Here is a 27613-nt window from a genome sequence, read left to right as displayed (position 1 = left end):
TAAAAAAATAATTAAAAAAAGATTGGATGTCCTTAGAATGGATCCATTGTTAGATCAGTCAATCTTAGATGAGATTAGATTTGTATTCAAACGCAATAGAACCATTGCTAGTGATGTCTCCCCAAGTTTATATTCTTCAAGAAAACCTAGAAAAGAAAGCAACAAATGGTTAAACAAAAATGGATGTTACAAATGTGGCAAAAATAGATGTATGGTTTGCAAACACATAATGGTTAAGGATAGCTTTCAGAGCAGTATAACTGGGAAGAATTTTCCTATACGGAGTTATATTAACTGTGATTCTAAATGTGTCATTTATTTAGCCACATGTGAGTGTGGCAAACAATATGTGGGTCGTACCTGCAGACCTTTAAAGGAACGGGTGCGAGAGCATCTTGTACCCATTGACTTGAATAACTCGGATTACACCAGCTGTAACCACAAGAGAGTATCAGCCATAAGTAAACACAATATGTTAAACCACAACAGCAACTTCAGCTTAGTAAAATTCCAGGGTATTGAATCAGTTAAATTAGGAGTGAGAGGAGGAGATTTGCAGAAATTGATAGATCAAAGGGAGGTATACTGGATTTTTATATTGAAGACACGCCTCCCACAGGGGTTAAACAGTGATTGGGAGGTTTCATGTTTTCTTTAAACCAAATTGAATTAAATTAAAAATATATAAGTATAAAAATAGTCCCCAATTTGGATTCCGATAATTGTATTAATTTGATTAATGTCCCCATGATTATATAGTAAATTGATAGCCTGATAACAAACCTAAAGTGTAATATGTAAGTTTTAAAGGGTATGTTGTTTTAATTGTACTCACTATATAAGGCAGAGAGCCAGGACTAGACTCCACCTCTGATGAAGTGCCAAAGAGAGGCACGAAACGCGTCAGGTGACTAGACACAACATGGTTTAGCTAAAGAGCTCCAAGAGGATGCCTGTTTGTGTTTTAAAGATGCTTGGAAATAAAGATGTCTTTTTATCTTAACACTATCCGTGGTTGTCGGCTCCTGTCTATCTGCTATTGCTTTACTCGTGTGACTGTCTCTACTTCCTTGCAAAGGGGAGTGTATGTCCTGGTACTCATGTGACTGTCTCTACTTCCTTTGCATGAGGGAGTGTATTTCCTGGTACTCATGTGACTGTCTCTACTTCCTTTGCATGGGGAAGTGTATTTCCTGGTAATTCCTTTGCATGGGGGAGTGTATTTCCTGGTACTCATGTGACTGTCTCTACTTCCTTTGCATGGGGGAGTGTATTTCCTGGTACTCATGTGACTGTCTCTACTTCCTTTGCATGGGGGAGTGTATTTCCTGGTACTCATGTGACTGTCTCTACTTCCTTTGCATGGGGGAGTGTATTTCCTGGTACTCATGTGACTGTCTCTACTTCCTTGCATGGGGGAGTGTATTTCCTGGTACTCATGTGACTGTCTCTACTTCCTTTGCATGGGGGAGTGTATTTCCTTGTACTCGTGTGACTGTCTCTACTTCCTTTGCATGGGGGAGTGTATTTCCTTGTACTCGTGTGACTGTCTCTACTTCCTTTACATGGGGGACTGTATTTCCTGGTACTCGTGTGACTGTCTCTACTTCCTTTCTGGCTAACTCCAGCAGCTTTTTGGTGCTTTATGGATGGGATTCCAGTTAAACACGCATGATGAGAACAAGTTGTAGGATAAATTAACCATTATATAAAGAGTTAATTTACATATAAAGCACAGTTGGCTGGAGATTTCTGTGTCTTCTCATTATGGGAGTATTAAAGGAGAGGGACCTCCGCTGGCTGTAAAAAGCCCCACGAAAGTGTTGATCAAAGACATAAAAATCCAAAAAGCAGCAACTATTATTAGCGCTCCTCCCTGCAAAGCCCTATGTAATAATAATCTGTAACACAGACGTTTGGGGCCACCTGGGTCATTCACATCCCCAGCATATTTCTAATAAGTCCGAATGATTTATTTCAGAAATCTCCAGGTTTCTGTACCACTTGGTGCCAGTTATCAATCCCACAGATAGAGATTTCATTCAAGACAAGAATCAGTGTTACTTTTATACAGAGATGATATTAGATAGACACTGAGTCCATCTCTTATAAACTGCACCATTATTCTCATGCCTTCCCTATATGAGCTTTATAGATGACAAGTCAATGTTCCAGGGAAAGATTGAAAAGATTGGATAACAGTAAATGGCTTGTGATCTCCCTTTATCTAAGGTTTATTCTACCAGAAATGTCTCCATTAATAACATACAATATAAAGTATATTTATATAAATGGACCTAGTGACTGAGACAATGTCTGGGAAGAACTGCCGGCCTAGTCTTACTGTTATAGGGATGTTTAATACATATATTTTAAATTTAAAGGAGTATTCATTTCTGTAAATGGAATTTTATAAATGACTTATGCAGAACTTTTGTTCTTGTATCTTTTTTGTTCAAAGTAACAAAGTAACATAGAGTTGGGAAGTTCTGAGAGTACTTGATACATGCCAATTTGGTTAAAACGATCTGCAGTTTTATTTTATAAAGATTTGAGAATGTATTTATTTGTGCTTAGTAATCTGCAGTCAGAAGCAACACGTGATAATGTCTAAGCATGGAACAGGATTTTTCATGATTTTTCAGTTCTGGCCTTCTAGTTCTAAAATTTGGTTAGGCCTCTTGTCTGCAATGTTATAGATAAATGAAAGTATGGTAGTAACCCTGCTATAGTTCCAGGGGTACCCAGGGTACAAATAAGCACTCACCCCAAATCTCCCCCTAACTGACCTTCAGACTGGGTCCCCTTAGCTCATAACAAGGTTACAGATATATAGAAACATTGGGGTAACAGTCACCCTGCTATAGTTCCAGGGGTACCCAGGGTACAAATAAGCACTCACCCCAAATCTCCCCCTAACTGGCCTTCAGACTGGGCCCCCTTAGCTCATAACAAGGTTACAGATATATAGAAACATTGGGGTGTCACCCTGCTATAGTTCCAGGGGTACCCAGGGTACAAATAAGCATCACCCCAAATCTCCCCCTAACTGACCTTCATTGAACATTATACCTGGGTGGGTATGGGGCAGGTATAGGTATAATTTCACTTTAATAATGTATTTCAATGGAAGCTGTGAATGCTATAAGTCTTAAAGGAACACTAACATCAAAAAATTAATGTGTTTTAATGTAATAAAAATATAATACAGTGTTGCCCTACACTGATAAAACTGGTGTGTTTGCTTCAGAAACTCTACTATAGTTTATAGAAACAAGCTGCTGTGTAGCCATGGGGGCAGCCATTCAAGCACAGGATACACAGTAGATAACAGATAAATACTACTATAGTTTATATAAACAAGCTGCTGTGTAGCCATGGGGGCAGCCATTCAAGCACAGGATACACAGTAGATAACAGATAAGTACTACTATAGTTTATATAAACAAGCTGCTGTTTAGCCATGGGGGCAGCCATTCAAGCACAGGATACACAGTAGATAACAGATAAGTACTACTATAGTTTATATAAACAGGCTGCTGTGTAGCCACGGGGGCAGCCATTCAAGCACAAAATACACAGTAGATAACAGATAAGTACTACTATAGTTTATATAAACAAGCTGCTGTGTAGCCATGGGGGCAGCCTTTCAAGAACAGGATACACAGTAGATAACAGATAAGTACTACTATAGTTTATATAAACAAGCTGCTGTATAGCCATGGGGGCAGTCATTCAAGCACAAAATACACAGTAGATAACAGATAAGTACTACTATAGTTTATATAAACAAGCTGCTGTGTAGCCATGGGGGCAGCCATTCAAGCACAGGATACACAGTAGATAACAGATAAGTACTACTATAGTTTATATAAACAAGCTGCTGTGTAGCCATGGGGGCAGCCATTCAAGCACAGGATACACAGTAGATAACAGATAAGTACTACTATAGTTTATATAAACAAGCTGCTGTGTAGCCATGGGGGCAGCCATTCAAGCACAGGATACACAGTAGATAACAGATAAGTACTACTATAATTTATATAAACAAGCTGCTGTGTAGCCATGGGGGCAGCCATTCAAGCACAGGATACACAGTAGATAACAGATAAATACTACTATAGTTTATATAAACAAGCTGCTGTGTAGCCATGGGGGCAGCCATTCAAGCACAGGATACACAGTAGATAACAGATAAGTACTACTATAGTTTATATAAACAAGCTGCTGTGTAGCCATGGGGGCAGCCATTCAAGCACAGGATACACAGTAGATAACAGATAAGTACTACTATAGTTTATATAAACAAGCTGCTGTGTAGCCATGGGGGCAGCCATTCAAGCACAGGATACACAGTAGATAACAGATAAATACTACTATAGTTTATATAAACAAGCTGCTGTGTAGCCATGGGGGCAGCCATTCAAGCACAGGATACACAGTAGATAACAGATAAGTACTACTATAGTTTATATAAACAAGCTGCTGTGTAGCCATGGGGGCAGCCATTCAAGCACAGGATACACAGTAGATAACAGATAAGTACTACTATAGTTTATATAAACAAGCTGCTGTGTAGCCATGGGGGCAGCCATTCAAGCACAGGATACACAGTAGATAACAGATAAATACTACTATAGTTTATATAAACAAGCTGCTGTGTAGCCATGGGGGCAGCCATTCAAGCACAGGATACACAGTAGATAACAGATAAGTACTACTATAGTTTATATAAACAAGCTGCTGTGTAGCCATGGGGGCAGCCATTCAAGCACAGGATACACAGTAGATAACAGATAAGTACTACTATAGTTTATATAAACAAGCTGCTGTGTAGCCATGGGGGCAGCCATTCAAGCACAGGATACACAGCAGATAACAGATAAGTACTACTATAGTTTATATAAACAAGCTGCTGTGTAGCCATGGGGGCAGCCATTCAAGCACAGGATACACAGTAGATAACAGATAAGTACTACTATAGTTTATATAAACAGGCTGCTGTGTAGCCATGGGGGCAGCCATTCAAGCACAGGATACACAGTAGATAACAGATAAGTACTACTATAGTTTATATAAACAAGCTGCTGTGTAGCCATGGGGGCAGCCATTCAAGCACAGGATACACAGTAGATAACAGATAAGTACTACTATAGTTTATATAAACAGGCTGCTGTGTAGCCATGGGGGCAGCCATTCAAAGGAGCAAAGACTCAGGTTACACAGCAGATAAGCTCTGGTGTTATCTATTATCCACTATTTAACCTGTGCCATTTCCCCCATGGCTACACAGCAGCTTAAACTATAGTAGTGTTTCTGAAGCAAATAGATCAGCTTTACCAGTCCAGGGCAACACTACAAAATATTTTCATTACTTTTAAACACTTGAATTGTTGGTGTTACTGTTCCTTTAACATGGAGAGACTAGATGTGGAGTCTGCATTGAGGTCTCTGTTAAAGTGTTTGGGGAGATGTGAAGGCAAAACACAAACCCCCCACAAACCACCCCCTTTGCTGGTACTTGTTTTCCCTCTAATTAGCTCAGTGAAATGTCACTTTTATCTGAGTCCAGAGAAAATGGTAAGAAAGGAGTTGAAAGAAAGTGTTGTGAGTGTGTGACAACTGCGGGGAAGTAATAGAAATGAGGGCAAACAATGTCCTTGGGAAGGGATATTATTGAGACTTACTTGACTGTAACACTTTCAGTGCCAGAGGGGTCACAACAAATACAATATTGTTTTTCTACCTCCCAACGTGTTACACAAAGTTTGCCCTATAAATCCTGCAGCCCTGGGAAGGACAGACCAACAATCCTGGGGACCTCACAAAGAAAAGAAAAATCAATCAGATGGATTGTGAGGTCAAAGCTTTATAAAGGAAAGAGAAAAGTGGGGAGTCTGGAGCCCCAATGTGAAGTTAAAAGTCCAACAGGCTACGACAGACTGATAACAACTGATAATGACTGTGTGACCTCTCATTGTATTACTGTACAAAAAGAACCCTGGATAGTTGGGGGCAAGGATTTCCCACTGATTGTCGGACTATTCCTCATCCTGATCCACTGCACTAGTGATGTGCCGGCCGGCCCGAAACTCAAGGGACCTGTGGGTCAGTCAGGTTTGGTACAACACACACACAAAATATTCAGGCTGAGCTCTTTCTGCTGCCGTTACCTCCCTCCCTGCCCACAACCCAAAAGCAACCCCACTGCTCGGATGTTAGAGAGTGCGCTTATTTGCGCTCGAGTAGGGAGGGTCCGGGGCCGGCGCTAGGACCATGTGGCAGCGGTGGGCAGGCGCACAAGAATTTGCCGGCACTGCAGCCTTGGGGCGCCGCCTCCCAAAATCCAGCCCTGGGCTGCCAGATTTAATTTTCAAAACCAGCCAATGTAGGCTATGAAACCAACCCAAAACTAGCCAAGGGGCACTTCAAAAGTAGCCCAAAATAGCACAATATCTGCAGTGAAAAAAAAAAAATCTAAGAAAATAAATGAATATATGTGAAAATACGCGTTTTTAAAATTTTTACTGATTTTCACATTTTTTCATGAAGCAAAGATGAAGATTTGCCCCCATCGCCAGGGGCGTAACTACAGAGGGGGGCCCAGGAGGAATAGGGGTCCCATAAGGCCTAATACTTATACAGTTTAAATAAATATTGGTAAAACAGGTCTACCTGTAGACATTTTGGTGGCCAGCAGATTTTTACCCAAAAATGTAATCCATAAAATGTGAGAATGCTTAAGAGGGACAGGAGACTGGGGTACAGAGCCCAAAATCTGGTAACTCCCAGCTTCTACACATGTCAGTCCCATTGCATGCTGGGTATTGTAGTCTTACATTCAACTTGGCAGTTGGCAAATTGTTAAACAAAAACTACATTACCCAACATGCATTGGGAGACGCAGGCTTGGCACATTAGGGCAAGAAAAAACTTTGGCTGGTTTCCAAAGTACAAACCAGCCAGAGGCCCAAAAAGTAGCCCAAATTCGTACCTTGGCTAGTTTGTATACAGAACCCACCTGGGCTTTAAATTAGTAGCCCAGTTTGGCTGGCAACGGGACAACTTTGCAACCCTGAACTGTGGGCTAGGTTGGGTGCGGGTCCATATGCATCAAGTTAGGGTTGGGCGCGGGGCTGAGAATTTCTTGACTCTCACATCACTACAGTGCACATACTGGTTACTGTTCTTCCCTGAGATGTGACACAAGTGCTAAAGGGAACATAAACCAACACCTGACCAGCACCTGACCAATAAGTAGCAGGATCCAGTTGTGCATCAGTCGTACTTTGTATCTCAGGTTTGTCTCACAGGGGACACCTGTCTGATTCTGTAGAAATCTCATTCATTGTGAGCTGATTCCATCAGGACTAAGTACAGCGTGGGACTTAGTGGAGGAAGAACAGGAAGCCCCCAAGGGACCCACATTCAGCCTTTTCCCAAGATCAGAGTGTCAGCGAGTGAATTCTTTCTTGAGAGAACCTCTCTGGCATCAAGAACATACATGCTAATGCCATCTACACACAATGAATCCTACACACAACTAATCCTACACACAACTAATCCTACACACAACTAATCCTACACACAACTAATCCAACTACTTTTCTAAGTAGTTGTCATTTGTTACAATGCCATGCGTGAGAATATATATAAACAGGTTTTCATTTGCTATGTATGTATATGTATATGATATGTATATATATGTATTTGATATGTATGTATGTGTATATGATATGTATGTATATGATATGTATGTATATGATATGTATGTATATGATATGTATGTATATGATATGTATGTATATGATATGTATGTATATGATATGTATGTATATGATATGTATGTATATGTATATGATATGTATGTATATGTATTTGATATGTATGTATGTGTATATGATATGTATGTATATACAGTGGCATAAGTAGATGTTACTGGGTCCCACAGCAAATTAACTTTAGGGCCCCCCCCCCATTTCCACAATTTGTCCATTTTTACCAATATATGTTAAAATTGCTCATTAATTAGGGCCTTATTGGGCTCCTATTCCTCCTGGGCCCCCCTGTAGCCACAGGGTCTTCTTCATCTGTAGTTACACCCTGTGTATATATATATATATATATCAACACTCACACTCGGTGTATGGATAATGGCAATAGGACACACAATATAACACTGAGTGAATGTGTGAAACAAGGAGGCAGTTGGACTAGAAATGATATGACATAGATGGATCTTCTGGAGACACTTTACTTCCATTGGACAAATAATATATATAATATATATATATATAATAAGGGAAAGTTGTGCTCACCACTATTTTTTAAAACCATTAGGCGGGGGTGCAATGAGGGTGTGACCACAAAATACATATAGACAAATACAAGATTCCTCTGCACTCAACCCATTATCAATATATTTAAGACAGAGACATTTTGTGCTACTGCTACTGAAAAATGCCTTACCCTTTAAACAAAACAGGGATTGTTTGTCCATATATTGCAATATATTTAAGCTGAACAACTACGTCACACTCATCCCATATCTGGCCAGTCCTACGCTTAATTTTATCTGATTCCTTAAGAATTCAATTGCTTAAAAGGGCAGCCAAGTTTGGGAGTTTTACTTTGAAAGCAGCAAGTAAGTTGCAGGTAAAACTTAGTCCCTGTGTAAAATGTATAATGAAGCAATTGAATTCTTAATGAATCAGATGAAAATTAAGCGTAGGACTGGCCAGATATGGGATGAGTGTGACGTAGTTGTTCAGCTTAAATATATTGTAATATATGGACAAACAATCCCTGTGTTGTTTAAAGGGTAAGGCATTTTTCAGTAGCAGTAGCACAAAATGTCTCTGTCTTAAATATATTGATAATGGGTTGAGTGCAGAGGACTCTTGTAGTTGACTATATATAAATATATATATAATAAGTGAGTGGCACATGTTTCCATTTCACATTTGGGGCACTTCTGGGCTTCTTAAAGCAAATATCAATGTCTCATTCCCTCCTTTATATTAGTGTTGCACAGAATTCAGGTTGTGGATCAGGTTGAACGTATAAGCGATATGTTTACATAATGCATTTTGTGCTCAAAGTATCTTTTTTAAGGACATCCTCTATGGATCCCAGTAGGACTGTCGGACTGGATCAGAACAAGATGTGGCTACCAGTACATGGCCAGTAATAACACATACTGATGGCAGATATGTAGCACACAATGGGGCCCTTTGCTGTTAGCCAGAAATTAAATATTTACCCAAATATTTCAGCCAAAATCCTGACCTGGCCTTACATGAAACACATAGCAGCTCCTGTACATAATGTGAACAAGCCAATGTGCAAACCCCTCGTGGGACCCTCACGGCCGCTTCTAGTCCTATAATTCCATTTACAGATGATTTCTGGAATCTTGGGAGAGTGCTCAGTTTTTCAGTTGACCTATGATTGCCGCTGGCTTCCAGTTCTATTAAAGAGATTGTCTGTCAAAAGGCGCTGGGTTTTCTTGCGAGTGGTGAAGCCCAGAGATGTGATGGGTTGTGTGTTATTCAGTATGACAGCTGGGAAACCATGGGAAGCACTGGTGCACGGCAAATGCACTTCTAATGCTCCGCTGAAAGGCTGCACATCCCCGGCACCAACAAATGGAGAGATTTCAGCTGAGAGAAAAGACCGGACGAGATAAAATTATAAAAGTTTATTGAAATACACAAACCTCTTGTCATTCGTTGAGATCTCCTGTAGCAGCAAGTGGATAGAGACGTCTCAGCCCAAATGTCATATCTGCAGCAGCAGTAAAAACCATTGTACAGGCAGTTTAGCCAAATTGCCACCTAATATTGCTCTCTGTCAGGTATCAGTCATCAATGCACAGGTACAGGTACCTGCAAAAACCTGTGGTACCCTGCGGGTTGCGGGTACAAGTTCCAGGTGCGGGTATAGACGCGGGTCGCGGTTCTGTGGGTTTGCAGGTCGGGCCGCAGGTCTTCTCAATAGCGATCTTTACTCCGTTTCTCTGATCACTCCTACTTCCGATAATGTCACTTCCGGTTTACAATGACAGCACTTCCTGATTCTTGATGGTCAGCGGGTCGCGGATCCAGGTTGCGGATAAGGTACTTGCAGGCGGGTAGCGGGACCAAGCGGGTAAGAATGCGGGTTGCAGGTCTTGGTTTAGGATTGCAGGTTGCGGGTACCGGTCGGGTACAGGTTCCAAAAAAAGGACCCGCGCAGGACTCTAGACTGGGGCCACTGGGTCTGCAGCCTCAGGGGCCCCCCACACCATCCCCGAGGCCCCCCCACCCACAAAGTTCTCCCCCTCCTCACAAGTACTTTTCATACCTCCCAACATTTTGGAAGTAAAAAGAGGGACAAACATTTTTTGACCACACCCCTTTCTGTGGCCACACCCCCTAATTACCATGTTTTTTTACAAAATTTGACAGGTTATGAAAGTTTGAAAATATTTCTCCTTATCTAAACTGTGTTTTTGTGTCTCAAAAATTGTTACAAAGTATCTTATTTGCACCTGTTAGCTGTTCTGGGCTCTCTGCTAAAAGCCAATTAAGTGAGAAACTTTTTTTCTTTTTCTGGCTGTTCAGTGCAGAGAAAAGAGGGACTTTCCAGTACAAATGAGGGACTGCGGGTTGAGCTGTCAAAAGAGGGACTGTCCCTCCGAAAAAGGGACAGTTGGGAGGTATGCGTTTTTCTAGAGATGCAGAATGGCCAGAAAAAAATGGAGCACAGGTCTGGGCAGCCCAGTCCGACTCAGTATAGAAGTTGCAACTGCATGTGGGCCTTACAGGCAGGGCCGACCATTAGAAATCACAGGGCCCCATACAACAAAATTTTTGGGGCCCTCTGGGCCCCGCCCACACTGACGACCAAGCTCCACCCCATATGCCACTCCACTCCACATCACAGTTAAAAGACCACAGCGCTAAAAAAGTAACCCCCCCACACACAAGTTATAAAAAGCTATTGATGGTCAGGGCCCCCTTATAAAAACTTGGGTCCCAAAAAAAAAAAAATGTAAAAAAAATATTTTTTTTAAAAAAAAACATTGGTGGCAGGGGCCCCCTATAAGTTAAAAAAAACTTGGGACCCCAAAAAAAAAAATGTAAAAAAAAACATTGGTGGCAGGGGCCCCCTTATAAGTTAAAAACAAATTGGGGCCCCAAAAAAAAATTAAAAAAAAAGGTTTTTGAAAAAAAAAAAAAAAGTGGCAGGGGCCCCAAAAATGTTTTTTTAAAAAAAAACATTGGTGGCAAGGGGCCCCAAAAACAAAAGTTTTAAAAAAAAGATTGGTGGCAGGAGCCTATAGAATATTAAAATAATACATTGGTGGCCAGGGGATTAAAAAAAAAAACACACACAAACTGGTGTTCAGTAGAATTGAACTCATGGCTTCAGTACTTCAACTTCGCCTCCTTTCGTGACTTCGGGTCTTTGCGCCGCTTCAGGACTTCGGCTGTTTTCGTGACTTCGGGTCTTTTCGGCGCATCGGCTTTTCGGCACTTAAGCATTCGGCAACGCAGAGCGAGGACGTACGGCTCGGGCGCTCGTAAGGGGGGCCCGGATCTTCAAAAAATGCAGCACTGCCGGGCCCCCCTTCATGCCCGGCCCGGTACGATTGTCCAACCCTGTCCCCCCCCTGATGGCGGCCCTGCTTACAGGGCAAGTCAACCTCAAAATAAAAATGTGCCTAATAAAAGAAAACATAATTCTAAGCAACTTTGCAATATACATCTATTACATGTTTTCTACGGGTTTTAACTTATTTGTATATGTATTGCTTTTGAAAGCAGTGTTTGTCTCTTTCTATTCTCTGCACTGCTGGTTCAGACTGTTGATACAACGTAAGACAAGGCAGAGTATTAATAGACCTGTCTTTGCTGTTGGGGAACTAAGACTTTCGCAACCTTGTTTAAAAAGTAACAACTGGGAATTCAGCAAATGCTGCTTTCAATAGCAATTACATTATTATTTTAAAAACATGAAGAGCACTGAAAAATCTGAACTAATGTATATTGGAAAGTTGCTTAGAATTATGTTTTCTTTTATTCTGCACATTATTATCTTGGGGTTAACTTGCCCTTTAAAGGGGAACTGAAGCCTAAAATTCTAGAAATGCTCTACTGTATACACTGAGCTTAGTTAGTGCACTAACTGTGGGGTTCAGTAGCCCTGTAATAATGATCCATCAAGTTTGATCCCAGCCTTGTTATTTAAGAATTCTTGAATGTGGCTCTCGCTTATCCCGAAATTGTGGGAACTGGAGGGAATATTTCAGCCAAACCAAAAAAGATGTATATAACGAAATCCTATTTTCTGGGAATTCAGGGAGAGGAACATTTATTGCTTTGTCACCTGGGGACCCCAATTGAGTTTAGAGTTGGCTGGAACTTATTTTTGGATTTTGCTTTCAGTGCAGTTCCTCTGTATTTACCATTTCCAAAGGTTTTTTGGTTCCACATATTCACATATTTTTGTTTTGTGGATGGTTGACTTTGTTTTTAAAAAACATTGAGGTATTCGGAAAGTGTTTGGGTTGGTGAGGCAGCAGACAGATTATTTAGGTGCCCCTCTGGCTGGGCCTGGCACTGTTCTACCAATGGAACATGAGAGACTTAAGTATCCAGGAATGAGCTGATGGGGCTGCACAGACACAGTCTTACTGAGATTTATTTACTTAATTCATACAGTGACATGTGCAGCACAAGATCTGTATAAAATACAGACATACTTAATCCACCTTGCCCTACAATCATACGAAATTGCACCAGTACCAACACCAACCAGGTAATTGCCTGGTATTTACTACCTATGTTAGTCAGTTAGACTCTGTTTAATTATAATTATAAGTGAGAATATCTCTATAACCTCACTTGTGTTGTGACTGTGTAGAAAATACCTCTGTCTGGCATAAACATGTATAATTAAGGCACCCACAGTCTCCCAGCCAGATTATTAGGCGACAGCTGAGAGTAGAGATGTCTGTAGAGTTAAAATGGGGGTGCTCCAAAACCTGGGGGTTCTGCTTGTTCCCCAGTATCAGAGGAAGCCTGAGAGACAAGCAAGGGGCATGTAGAGCCTGAGACAGAGAGAGAGTCTGAGACAAAGAGAGAGCCTGAGACAGAGAGAGAGTCTGAGACAAAGAGAGAGTCTGAGACAAAGAGAGAGTCTGAGGCAGGGAGAGAGTCTGAGACAAAGAGAGTCTGAGACAGAGAGAGTCTGAGACAAAGAGAGAGTCTGAGAAAAGAGAGAGTCTGAGACAAGAGAGAGTCTGAGACAAAGAGAGAGTCTGAGACAAAGAGAGAGTCTGAGGCAGGGAGAGAGTCTGAGACAGGGAGAGAGTCTGAGACAGAGAGTGAGTCTGAGACAGAGAGTGAGTCTGAGACAGAGAGAGAGAGAGTCTGAGACAGAGAGAGAGAGAGAGTCTGAGACAGAGAGAGAGAGAGAGAGAGAGTCTGAGACAAAGAGAGAGACTGAGACAAAGAGAGAGTCTGAGACAGAGAGAGTCTGAGACAAAGAGAGTGTCTGAGACAAAGAGAGTCTGAGACAAAGAGAGAGTCTGAGACAGAGAGAGAGTCTGAGACAAAGAGAGAGTCTGAGACAGAGAGAGTCTGAGACAAAGAGAGAGTCTGAGACAAAGAGAGAGTCTGAGGCAGGGAGAGAGTCTGAGACAAAGAGAGTCTGAGACAGAGAGAGTCTGAGAAAAGAGAGAGTCTGAGACAAGAGAGAGTCTGAGACAAAGAGAGAGTCTGAGACAAAGAGAGAGTCTGAGGCAGGGAGAGAGTCTGAGACAGGGAGAGAGTCTGAGACAGAGAGTGAGTCTGAGACAGAGAGTGAATCTGAGACAGAGAGTGAGTCTGAGACAGAGAGAGAGAGAGTCTGAGACAGAGAGAGAGAGTCTGAGACAAAGAGAGAGTCTGAGACAGAGAGAGAGAGTTTGAGACAAAGAGAGAGTCTGAGACAAAGAGAGAGTCTGAGACAAAAAGAGAGTCTGAGGCAGGGAGAGAGTCTGAGACAGAGAGAGTCTGAGACAAAGAGAGAGTCTGAGAAAAGAGAGAGTCTGAGACAAAGAGAGAGTCTGAGACAAAGAGAGAGTCTGAGACAAAGAGAGAGTCTGAGACAGGGAGAGAGTCTGAGACAGAGAGTGAATCTGAGACAGAGAGTGAGTCTGAGACAGAGAGAGAGAGAGTCTGAGACAGAGAGAGAGAGAGAGAGTCTGAGACAAAGAGAGAGACTGAGACAAAGAGAGAGTCTGAGACAGAGAGAGTCTGAGACAAAGAGAGTGTCTGAGACAAAGAGATTCTGAGACAAAGAGAGAATCTGAGACAGAGAGAGAGTTTGAGACAAAGAGAGAGTCTGAGACAGAGAGAGTCTGAGACAAAGAGAGAGTCTGAGACAAAGAGAGAGTCTGAGGCAGGGAGAGAGTCTGAGACAAAGAGAGAGTCTGAGACAAAGAGAGAGTCTGAGACAGAGAGAGAGTCTGAGACAAAGAGAGAGTCTGAGACAGAGAGAGAGTCTGAGACAAAGAGAGAGTCTGAGACAGAGAGAGAGTCTGAGAAAAGAGAGAGTCTGAGACAAAGAGAGAGTCTGAGACAAAGAGAGAGTCTGAGACAAAGAGAGAGTCTGAGACAAAGAGAGAGTCTGAGACAGGGAGAGAGTCTGAGACAGAGAGTGAATCTGAGACAGAGAGTGAGTCTGAGACAGAGAGAGAGAGAGTCTGAGACAGAGAGAGAGAGAGAGAGTCTGAGACAAAGAGAGAGACTGAGACAAAGAGAGAGTCTGAGACAGAGAGAGTCTGAGACAAAGAGAGAGTCTGAGACAGAGAGAGTCTGAGACAAAGAGAGAGACTGAGACAAAGAGAGAGTCTGAGACAAAGAGAGTCTGAGACAAAGAGAGAGTCTGAGACAGAGAGAGAGTTTGAGACAAAGAGAGAGTCTGAGACAGAGAGAGTCTGAGACAAAGAGAGAGTCTGAGACAAAGAGAGAGTCTGAGGCAGGGAGAGAGTCTGAGACAAAGAGAGTCTGAGACAGAGAGAGTCTGAGACAAAGAGAGAGTCTGAGACAAAGAGAGAGTCTGAGACAAAGAGAGAGTCTGAGGCAGGGAGAGAGTCTGAGACAGGGAGAGAGTCTGAGACAGAGAGTGAGTCTGAGACAGAGAGTGAATCTGAGACAGAGAGTGAGTCTGAGACAGAGAGAGAGAGAGTCTGAGACAGAGAGAGAGAGAGAGAGAGAGAGAGTCTGAGACAAAGAGAGAGACTGAGACAAAGAGAGAGTCTGAGACAGAGAGAGTCTGAGACAAAGAGAGTGTCTGAGACAAAGAGAGTCTGAGACAAAGAGAGAGTCTGAGACAGAGAGAGAGTTTGAGACAAAGAGAGAGTCTGAGACAAAGAGAGAGTCTGAGGCAGGGAGAGAGTCTGAGACAAAGAGAGTCTGAGACAGAGAGAGTCTGAGACAAAGAGAGAGTCTGAGAAAAGAGAGAGTCTGAGACAAAGAGAGAGTCTGAGACAAAGAGAGAGTCTGAGACAAAGAGAGAGTCTGAGGCAGGGAGAGAGTCTGAGACAGAGAGTGAGTCTGAGACAGAGAGAGAGAGAGTCTGAGACAGAGAGAGAGAGAGAGAGAGTCTGAGACAAAGAGAGAGACTGAGACAAAGAGAGAGTCTGAGACAGAGAGAGTCTGAGACAAAGAGAGAGTCTGAGACAAAGAGAGTTTGAGACAAAGAGAGAGTCTGAGACAGAGAGAGAGTTTGAGACAAAGAGAGAGTCTGAGACAAAGAGAGAGTCTGAGACAAGGAGAGAGTCTGAGACAAAGAGACAGTCTGAAACAAGGAGAGAGTCTGAGACAGAGAGAGAGTCTAAGACAGAGAGTGAATCTGAGTAGGGATGTAGCGAACGTCGGAAAAAAAGTTCGCGAACATATTCGCGAACTTGCGCAAAAACGCGAACGGTTTGCGAACGGTTCGCGAACCCCATAGACTTCAATGGGAAGGCGAACTTTAACATCTAGAAAAGACATTTCTGGCCAGAAAAATGATTTTAAAGTTGTTTAAAGGGTGCAACGACCTGGACAGTGGCATGCCAGAGGGGGATCAAGGGCAAAAATGTATCTGAAAAATCTGCCTGTGTGTGCTTGGAAGAGATAGTGTAGGGGGAGAGCTGTTAGTGATTTCAGGGACAGATGATAGTAAGTTTGCTGGCTAGTAATCTGCTTGATACTGCTCTGTATTGGAGGGACAGAAGTCTGCAGGGATTTGAGGGACATTTTAGCTTAGGTAGCTTTGCTGGCTAGTAATCTACTGTTCTCTTTAAACAACTGCCATACGTTGACCTTGTAGGCATTGTTTGCCCAGTTTTTTTGGACGCAGCCACTGAAGCACAGTTGCCATAAAAAATATGCCATATAAATGCTGAAAATAGTAATTTTTCGCCATACGTTGACCTTGTAGACATTGTTTGCCCAGTTTTTTTGGTTGCAGCCACTGAAGCACAGTTGCCAGAAAAAATATGCCATATAAATGCTGAAAATAGTCATTTTTTGCCATACGTTGACCTTGTAGGCATTGTTTGCCCAGTTTTTTTGGTCGCAGCCACTGAAGCACAGTTGCCAGAAAAAATATGCCATATAAATGCTGAAAATAGTAATTTTTTGCCATATACGTTGAGTCAACGTATGGCAAAAAATGACTATTTTCAGCATTTATATGGCATATTTTTTCTGGCCTCTGTGCTTCAGTGGCTGCGGCCAAAAAAACTGGGCAAACAATGCCTACAAGGTCAACGTATACACTACTACAGCGGTGGATACGGATTACGTAAAATATATTATGGCTGCTTGAAAAAAGTCACTCCGGTGTTTTTTCTGGAGACGGTAATATTATGGATATTTAGACAGAATGTGAACAAGGTCACACAGCTAGATGGCGGGTTGAAGAAAACAGTGTGCAAATAATGCCTACAGGGCAAATAATGCCTAAAAGGTCAACTTATACACTACTACAGCGGTAGTAAAATAAAAAAAAGTAAAATAAAAAAAAAATGAATATTAAAAAAAAAAATTAAAGTTGGTGCTGCTGAACTACTAGGAGCAGCAGATTAGCACACCAGTCCCACTCCCCAACACTGCTAGACTAATAGCACTGGGCTCTTATAGTAGTAGTAGTAGTAGTAGTAAAACAACAAAAAAATAAATAAAAGCAGTCCTTACAAGGACTACTGTTATTGCAGCAGTCAGCAGATGAGATCAGAAGCAGGACAGCTGCCCACTGCAGCTACATACAGAGCACTGCAGTAGAAGGTAGATTACTAGCCAGCAAAGCTACCTAAGCTAAAATGTCCCTCAAACCCCTGCAGACTTCTGTCCCTCCAATAACAGAGCAGTATCAAAACGATTACTAGCCAGCAAACTTTCAACTGTCCCTGAAATCACTAACAGGCAGCAGCTCTCTCCCTACACTATCTCTTCAGCACACACAGGCAGAGTGAAAAAACGCTGCAGGGCTTCGGTTTTTATAGGGAAGGGGAGTGGTCCAGGGGAGAGCTTCCTGATTGGCTGCCATGTACCTGCTGGTCTGGGGTGAGAGGGCAAAAAAAAGCGCCAACAATGGCGAACCCAAAATGGCGAACGTCGCGCGACGTTCGCGAACTTCCGGCGAGCGCGAACACCCGATGTTCGCGCGAACAAGTTCGCCGGCGAACAGTTCGCGACATCTCTAAATCTGAGACAGAGAGTGAGTCTGAGACAGAGAGAGAGAGAGTCTGAGACAGAGAGAGAGAGAGAGTCTGAGACAAAGAGAGAGTCTGAGACAGAGAGATACAGGGCTGCATTACTGGATTCCCCTCATTCACCACATTCTCACCCACCAGCTTACACTCACTCTGTGCCTCCTTCCCCCCAATCTCATCCATACCACTGGCACAATCCCTCTGCAGCACTTTCTGGCTCCTGGGCTCCCTCTGCTGGTCTGTTGCTGAAATCACTGCTGGGCTGTATGGCAGCTCCCTTCCCAGGGCCTCCCCAATGCTCAGAAATGCTGCCTCCTCCATGATGGTTGTAAGGTTGCACCTGTCTGGTTTTGACCTGGACAGCCTAGTTTTTTGAAGGGCTGTTTGGGTCAAAACTGGCTACCAAGTTTCCAAGAAACGCGCCCAAAATTTCCTGAGATTGATGTGGCGAGTGGCCAATCGTCATGTTATAGCCCCACCCATACATCGCAGCCCCACCTAATCACATCGTGCCCCCCCCCCGGAATTCGTCAGGGGAAAGTTGGCAACCCTAGATGGCTACCTCCATGGCTGAAACACTGGCCAAGCTGATTGCAGAGCTACTGGTAATGACAGAAGTGCTCTCAGCTGAGCCAGGCAGGGCTGTTACAGAGGGATATTCTGGGACTATTTGCAATTGGTTTTCATTTTTTTATTATTCATGGGTTTTGAGTTATTATTCCCCTAGTAACTATGTATTGATTTGAATAAGAGACTGGAATATGAATAGGAGAGGCCTGAATAGAAAGATGAGTAATGAAAATTAGCAGTAGCCATACAGAGCATTTGTTTTTTAGATGGGGTCAGTGACCCCCACTCAAAAACTGGAAAGATTCAGAACAAGGCAAATAATTGAAAAACAATAAAAAAAAGAAAAAATGAAGGCTAATTTAAAAGTTGCTTAGAAGTAGCCATTCTGTAATATAGTTAAAGTTTAAGGTTACCTTTTTAATGAAAATCAGAAGAATCACAAATTAACTTTACTTTTACCCAGAGTCAACGATTCTTTGCCTTTGCTCAATCTTTTTTTTTTTTTTTGCAGCACATCACATATATTATAATATACAGGGTTTCTGTATTTAACACTCACACCCCACAATCCCATACACCATCTCAGTATAATTCAAGTAGAATTCAAGAAGCCCAACTGGAGGGAGAGCAAAGTGTTATCCTGGATAGGGATGTAGCGAACGTCGGAAAAAAAGTTCGCGAACATATTCGCGAACTTGCGCAAAAACGCGAGCGGTTCGCGAACGGTTCGCGAACCCCATAGACTTCAATGGGAAGGCGAACTTTAACATCTAGAAAAGACATTTCTGGCCAGAAAAATGATTTTAAAGTTGTTTAAAGGGTGCAACGACCTGGACAGTGGCATGCCAGAGGGGGATCAAGGGCAAAAATGTATCTGAAAAATCTGCCTGTGTGTGCTTGGAAGAGATAGTGTAGGGGGAGAGCTGTTAGTGATTTCAGGGACAGATGATAGTAAGTTTGCTGGCTAGTAATCTGCTTGATACTGCTCTGTATTGGAGGGACAGAAGTCTGCAGGGATTTGAGGGACATTTTAGCTTAGGTAGCTTTGCTGGCTAGTAATCTACTGTTCTCTTTAAACAACTGCCATACGTTGACCTTGTAGGCATTGTTTGCCCAGTTTTTTTGGACGCAGCCACTGAAGCACAGTTGCCAGAAAAAATATGCCATATAAATGCTGAAAATAGTCATTTTTCGCCATACGTTGACCTTGTAGACATTGTTTGCCCAGTTTTTTTGGACGCAGCCACTGAAGCACAGTTGCCAGAAAAATTATGCCATATAAATGCTGAAAATATAAATTTTTTTGGTTGCAGCCACTGAAGCACAGAGGCCAGAAAAATTATGCCATATAAATGCAGAAAATATGCATTTTTTTGGTCGCAGCCACTGAAGCACAGTTGACAGAAAAATTATGCCATATAAATGCTGAAAATATAAACTTTTTTGGTTGCAGCCACTGAAGCACAGAGGCCAGAAAAATTATGCCATATAAATGCAGAAAACATGCATTTTTTTGGTCGCAGCCACTGAAGCACAGTTGACAGAAAAATTATGCCATATAAATGCTGAAAATATAAATTTTTTTGGTTGCAGCCACTGAAGCACAGAGGCCAGAAAAATTATGCCATATAAATGCAGAAAATATGCATTTTTTTGGTCGCAGCCACTGAAGCACAGTTGCCAGAAAAAATATGCCATATAAATGCTGAAAATAGTCATTTTTTGCCATATACGTTGAGTCAACGTATGGCAAAAAATGACTATTTTCAGCATTTATATGGCATATTTTTTCTGGCCTCTGTGCTTCAGTGGCTGCGGCCAAAAAAACTGGGCAAACAATGCCTACAAGGTCAACGTCGTTGACCTTGTAGGCATTGTTTGCCCAGTTTTTTTGGCCGCAGCCACTGAAGCACAGAGGCCAGAAAAAATATGCCATATAAATGCTGAAAATAGTAATTTTTTTGGTCGCAGCCACTGAAGCACAGTTGCCAGAAAAATTATGCCATATAAATGCTGAAAATATAAATTTTTTTGGTTGCAGCCACTGAAGCACAGAGGCCAGAAAAATTATGCCATATAAATGCAGAAAATATGCATTTTTTTGGTTGCAGCCACTGAAGCACAGAGGCCAGAAAAATTATGCCATATAAATGCAGAAAATATGCATTTTTTTGGATGCAGCCACTGAAGCACAGTTGCCAGAAAAAATATGCCATATAAATGCTGAAAATAGTCATTTTTTGCCATACGTTGACCTTGTAGACATTGTTTGCCCAGTTTTTTTGGTTGCAGCCACTGAAGCACAGAGGCCAGAAAAAATTAAACCAGTAGGGTTTGCACCCTAGTTTGTAACGGTGGCGGAGGGAGGAGGAGGACGCTAAAGGACAGCTGTGTGTGGAGTCATGAGGCTTGAAGAGAAGGACAGCTGCATAGAAGTCAGAACAAGTCTTCCGGCGTGCAGTAACCCTCCGAGATCCACCCCTCATTCATTTTAATAAAGGTCAGGTAATCGACACTTTTGTGACCTAGGCGAGTTCTCTTCTCAGTTACAATCCCTCCTGCTGCACTGAAGGTCCTTTCTGAGAGCACACTTGAGGCTGGGCAAGACAAGAGGTTCATGGCAAATTGTGACAGCTCTGGCCACAGATCAAGCCTGCGCACCCAGTAGTCCAGGGGTTCATCGCTCCTCAGAGTGTCGATATCTGCAGTTAATGCCAGGTAGTCCGCTACCTGCCGGTCGAGGCGTTCTTTGAGGGTGGATCCAGAAGGGTTGTGGCGCTGCCTTGGACAGAAAAACATTTGCATGTCTGACGTTACAGACTGGCCAAAGGGCTTTGTCCTTGCAGGTGTGCTCGTGGCAGGATTACTGGCACCTCTGCCCCTGGAATGTTGATGAGTTCCTGAAGTGACATCACCCTTAAAAGCATTGTACAACATGTTTTGCAGGCTGGTTTGTAAATGCCGCATCTTTTCGGACTTGTGGTATGTTGGTAACATTTCTGACACTTTATGCTTGTACCGAGGGTCTAGTAGCGTTGCGACCCAGTACAGGTCCTTCTCCTTAAGCCTCTTGATACGGGGGTCCTTCAACAGGCATGACAGCATGAAAGACCCCATTCTCACAAGGTTGGATGCAGAGCTATCCATCTCCGCTTCCTCATTATCAAGGACTGCATCATCCACGGTCTCCTCCCCCCAGCCACGTACAAGACCAGGGGTCCCCAAAAGGTCACCACTAGCCCCCTGGGAAGCCTGCTCCTGTTGGTCCTCCTCCTCCTCCTCCACAAAGCCACCTTCCTCCTCTGACTCCACTTCTGGCACCTCTCCCTGCGTTGCAGCAGGTGCCTGGGTTCGTTCTGGTGATTCCGACCAGAAATCGTGCGCTTCCAGCTCCTCGTCATGCTGGTCTACAGCCTCATCTGTCACTCGTCGCACGGCACGCTCCAGGAAGAAAGCGAAGGGTATTAGGTCGCTGATGGTGCCTTCGGTGCGACTGACCATATTTGTCACCTCTTCAAAAGGTCGCATGAGCCTGCAGGCATCGCGCATAAGCACCCAGTAACGGGGGAAAAAAATCCCCAGCTGTGCAGATCCAGTCCTACCACCCAGTTCAAAAAGGTACTCGTTGACGGCCCTTTGTTGTTGCAGCAGACGTTCCAACATAAGGAGCGTTGAATTCCAGCGAGTCTGGCTGTCAGAAATCAAACGCCTGACTGGCATGTTGTAGCGCTGCTGAATGTCAGCAAGGCGTGCCATGGCTGTGTAGGAACGTCTGAAATGGGCCGACACCTTTCTGGACTGGGTGAGAACGTCCTGGAATCCTGGGTACTTGGAGACAAAACGTTGGACTATTAAATTTAACACATGTGCCATGCAGGGCACATGTGTTAAATTGCCTAGTCTCAACGCTGCCAACAGATTGCTTCCATTGTCACACACCACTTTTCCGATCTGCAGTTGGTGTGGGGTCAGCCACCGATCGGCCTGTGACTGCAGAGATGACAGGAGTACAGATCCGGTATGGTTTTTGCTTTCCAGGCACGTCATCCCCAAGACAGCGTGACAACGGCGTACCTGGCACGTCGAATAGCCTAGGGGGAGCTGGGGGTGCACAGGTGTGGAGGAGGAGAAGGAGGACCCAGCAGCAGAGTAAGAAGAAGAAGAAGACGAGGTAGAGAGCGATGGAGGAGTAGAGGTGGTGGCAGAACCGCGTGCAATCCGTGGCGGTGACACCAACTCCACTGTTGTTGTTGAGCTACCCATTCCCTGCTTCCCAGCCATTACCAAGTTCACCCAGTGGGCAGTGTAGGTGACATACCTGCCCTGACCATGCTTGGAGGACCATGCGTCAGTAGTCATATGGACCTTTGGCCCAACACTAAGTGACAGAGATGCGGTAACTTGGCTCTGCACATGTTGGTACAGGTGTGGTATTCCCTTTTTAGAAAAAAAATTGCGGCTGGGTACCTTCCACTGCGGTGTCCCAATTGCTACAAATTTGCGGAAGGCCTCAGAGTCCACCAGCTGGTATGGTAAAAGCTGGCGGGCTAAGAGTGCAGACAAGCCAGCTGTCAGACGCCGGGCAAGGGGGTGACAGTCAGACATTGGCTTCTTACGCTCAAACATGGCCTTCACAGAAACTTGGCTGGTGGCAGATGACTGGGAATGGGAACAGGTGGTCAAGGTGGAAGGCGGAGTGGAGGGTGGTTCAGACGGGTCAAGGAGAGCAGAGGTAGAGCAGTAAGATGCTGGACCAGAAGGAGTGTGGCTTTTAGTTTGCCTGTTGCCTTTGAGGTGTTGCTCCCAAAGTGCTTTGTGCTTGCCGCTCATGTGCCTTCGCATAGAAGTTGTACCTATGTGGCTGTTGGGCTTACCAAGGCTCAGTTTCTGACTGCACTCATTGCAAATTACAATGCTTTTGTCAGAGGCACACACATTAAAAAATCCCACACTGCTGACTTTTTGGAAGTGTGCGATCTGGCGGTAACAGTAGAAGTTGGCGGAGTTGGCGGTATTGGCGGCAATGGCGGGTGCGTTGGCCGGCTGAACACAGGTGCCGATACATGTTGTTGCCCTGCTGATCCCTGCGGGCTGTCCTCCCTGCTTCTTCTAAGTCTTATTCTCCTACTGCCTCTCTGACTCTCCGTCTCTCCATCTGAACTACCCTCCTCTTGCTCTCTTCTACTAGGCACCCACAAAACATCAATCTCCTCATCATCATTCTCCTCAGATGCATCAATTTCTTCTGACACATCACAGAAGGAAGCAGCAGCGGGGACCTCCTCCTCATCACTCATTATGTCCATCTCTATCGTGTTCTCTGCCAGAATTAAATCTGGTGTAAGGTCCTCATCTCCTTCATCTTCTTCTGGCAATAATGGTTGCGCATTACTCAGTTCAAGAAACTCATTGGAAAATAACTCCTCTGACCCCAGTGAAGAAGGGGCACCGGTGGTGGAGGAAGTGTTACGTGGGGTGGCCATAGCAGTGGAGGATGAGGAGGATGTTGTGGTAAAGTTAGAAACGGTAGAGGATGGGGTGTGCTGTGTAAGCCAGTCAACTACCTCTTCAGCATTTTGGGAGTTCAGGGTCATTGGCTTTTTAAAACTGGGCAATTTGCTAGGGCCACAGGATTGCATAGCAGCACGGCCCCTAGCACGGCCTCTGCGTGGCGGCCTGCCTTTGCCTGGCATTATTTTTAAAAAAACAACAACAACAACAAAAACTCAGTTGGTTTTTCTGGAAACGATAATACACACAGCTAGATGGCGGGTTGAAGAAAACACTGTGCAAATAATGCCTACAAAGTCAACGTATACACTACTACAGCGGTGGATACGGATTACGTAAAATATATGAATGCTGCTTGAAAAAAAGTAACTCAAGTGGTTTTTCTAGAGACGATAATATTATCAATATTTAGACAAAATGTGAACAAGGTCACACAGCTCGATGGCGGGTTGAAGAAAACAGTGTGCAAATAATGCCTACAAGGTCAACGTATACACTACTACAGCGGTGGATACGGATTACGTAAAATATATGAATGCTGCTTGAAAAAAAGTAACTCAAGTGGTTTTTCTAGAGACGATAATATTATCAATATTTAGACAAAATGTGAACAAGCTCACACAGCTCGATGGCGGGTTGAAGAAAACACTGTGCAAATAATGCCTACAAGGCCAACGTATACACTACTACAGCGGTGGATACGGATTACGTAAAATATATGAATGCTGCTTGAAAAAAGTGACTCCGGTGTTTTTTCTGGAGACGGTAATATTATGGATATTTAGAAAGAATGGGAACAAGGTCACACAGCTCGATGGCGGGTTGAAGAAAACAGTGTGCAAATAATGCCTACAAGGCCAACGTATACACTACTACAGCGGTGGATACGGATTACGTAAAATATATGAATGCTGCTTGAAAAAAGTGACTCCGGTGTTTTTTCTGGAGACGGTAATATTATGGATATTTAGACAGAATGGGAACAAGGTCACACAGCTCGATGGCGGGTTGAAGAAAACAGTGTGCAAATAATGCCTACAAGGCCAACGTATACACTACTACAGCGGTGGATACGGATTACGTAAAATATATGAATGCTGCTTGAAAAAAGTGACTCCGGTGTTTTTTCTGGAGACGGTAATATTATGGATATTTAGACAGAATGGGAACAAGGTCACACAGCTCGATGGCGGGTTGAAGAAAACAGTGTGCAAATAATGCCTACAAGGCCAACGTATACACTACTACAGCGGTGGATACGGATTACGTAAAATATATTATGGCTGCTTGAAAAAAGTGACTCCGGTGTTTTTTCTGGAGACGGTAATATTATGGATATTTAGACAGAATGTGAACAAGGTCACACAGCTCGATGGCGGGTTGAAGAAAACAGTGTGCAAATAATGCCTACAGGGCAAATAATGCCTAAAAGGTCAACTTATACACTACTACAGCGGTAGTAAAATAAAAAAAAGTAAAATAAAAAAAAATGAATATTAAAAAAAAAAATTAAAGTTGGTGCTGCTGAACTACTAGGAGCAGCAGATTAGCACACCAGTCCCACTCCCCAACACTGCTAGACTAATAGCACTGGGCTCTTATAGTAGTAGTAGTAGTAGTAGTAGTAAAACAACAAAAAAATAAATAAAAGCAGTCCTTACAAGGACTACTGTTATTGCAGCAGTCAGCAGATGAGATCAGAAGCAGGACAGCTGCCCACTGCAGCTACATACAGAGCACTGCAGTAGAAGGTAGATTACTAGCCAGCAAAGCTACCTAAGCTTAAATGTCCCTCAAACCCCTGCAGACTTCTGTCCCTCCAATAACAGAGCAGTATCAAAACGATTACTAGCCAGCAAACTTTCAACTGTCCCTGAAATCACTAACAGGCAGCAGCTCTCTCCCTACACTATCTCTTCAGCACACACAGGCAGAGTGAAAAAACGCTGCAGGGCTTCGGTTTTATAGGGAAGGGGAGTGGTCCAGGGGAGAGCTTCCTGATTGGCTGCCATGTACCTGCTGGTCTGGGGTGAGAGGGCAAAAAAAAGCGCCAACAATGGCGAACCCAAAATGGCGAACGTCGCGCGACGTTCGCGAACTTCCGGCGAGCGCGAACACCCGATGTTCGCGCGAACAAGTTCGCCGGCGAACAGTTCGCGACATCTCTAATCCTGGAGCTTCTTGTCTCTTTATACAAATGCATAGAAGCTGCCATATCGTTTGTCAGTATAAACTGTATGTGTAACATTATATGTGACTCTTCTGATTCTCATTGCTCTTGGACTCCACAAATTTCATTTTTATTTTCCACTTCATTTTCCACCAGTTTATTAAATCGCTCACTATACGAAATTCTTCTTATTTCTTTCCACGGGAAAACTGAAATGTAATTTATTTTACTATCGGCTCCATCAGAGATAGAGATTCTGCTCAATTATTTTCTACTCTCTACTGTAACCCGTCATTGCTTCTATTACATTCCCTGTTATCTACTCACCCCGGGATTTCAATGCACTTCACCAAGTCTCATGTTCTAGAAACCCCCAATACTGGGACATGTGGGACAACTCCTCAAAATTGATAATTGACTGAGTTTTAGTAAATGTAGGACTTACTGTAGGTACATTATCCCTTATAATACATGAGTGATACTCAGAGTTCCCTGTATAACTCAGCCTGCAGCCTTGTGCCTTTATATGGTCACAGAACAACCCCTCAGTGACTTCTAATATCCTTATCATTTACAGTAGGGGGTACATTATCCCTTATAATACATGAGTGATACTCAGAGTTCCCTGTATAACTCAGCCTGCAGCCTTGTGCCTTTATATGGTCACAGAACAACCCCTCAGTGACTTCTAATATCCTTATCATTTACAGTAGGGGGTACATTATCCCTTATAATACATGAGTGATACTCAGAGTTCCCTGTATAACTCAGCCTGCAGCCTTGTGCCTTTATATGGTCACAGAACAACCCCTCAGTGACTTCTAATATCCTTATCATTTACAGTAGGGGGTACATTATCCCTTATAATACATGAGTGATACTCAGAGTTCCCTGTATAACTCAGCCTGCAGCCTTGTGCCTTTATATGGTCACAGAACAACCCCTCAGTGACTTCTAATATCCTTATCATTTACAGTAGGGGGTACATTATCCCTTATAATACATGAGTGATACTCAGTTCCCTGTATAACTCAGCCTGCAGCCTTGTGTCTTTATATGGTCACAGAACAACCCCTCATTGACTTCTAATATCCTTATAATTTACAGTAGGGGGTACATTATCCCTTATAATACATGAGTGATACTCAGAGTTCCCTGTATAACTCAGCCTGCAGCCTTGTGCCTTTATATGGTCACAGAACAACCCCTCAGTGACTTCTAATATCCTTATCATTTACAGTAGGGGGTACATTATCCCTTATAATACATGAGTGATACTCAGAGTTCCCTGTATAACTCAGCCTGCAGCCTTGTGCCTTTATATGGTCACAGAACAACCCCTCAGTGACTTCTAATATCCTTATCATTTACAGTAGGGGGTACATTATCCCTTATAATACATGAGTGATACTCAGAGTTCCCTGTATAACTCAGCCTGCAGCCTTGTGCCTTTATATGGTCACTGAACAACCCCTCAGTGACTTCTAATATCCTTATAATTTACAGTAGGGGGTACATTATCCCTTATAATACATGAGTGATACTCACAGTTCCCTGTATAACTCAGCCTGCAGCCTTGTGCCCCGGGCTCGAGTCTGATCTTTATTGATAAATGACCATGACTCTCA

The 27613-nt window shown here is 43.2% G+C and overlaps 1 protein-coding gene across 1 annotated transcript in view; it reads left to right on the top strand.

The window, feature by feature from the left end:
- Positions 1-27613, top strand: part of LOC108704037 (sodium- and chloride-dependent GABA transporter 3) — a 105495-nt gene that overhangs the window by 62931 nt on the left and 14951 nt on the right. The gene's annotated exons all lie outside the window — the stretch shown is intronic.

Source organism: Xenopus laevis, chromosome 4L (genome assembly GCF_017654675.1).
Source record: "Xenopus laevis strain J_2021 chromosome 4L, Xenopus_laevis_v10.1, whole genome shotgun sequence".
In the NCBI taxonomy this organism is placed as follows: domain Eukaryota; kingdom Metazoa; phylum Chordata; class Amphibia; order Anura; family Pipidae; genus Xenopus; species Xenopus laevis.
This window is presented reverse-complemented; position numbering and strand designations above follow the sequence as displayed.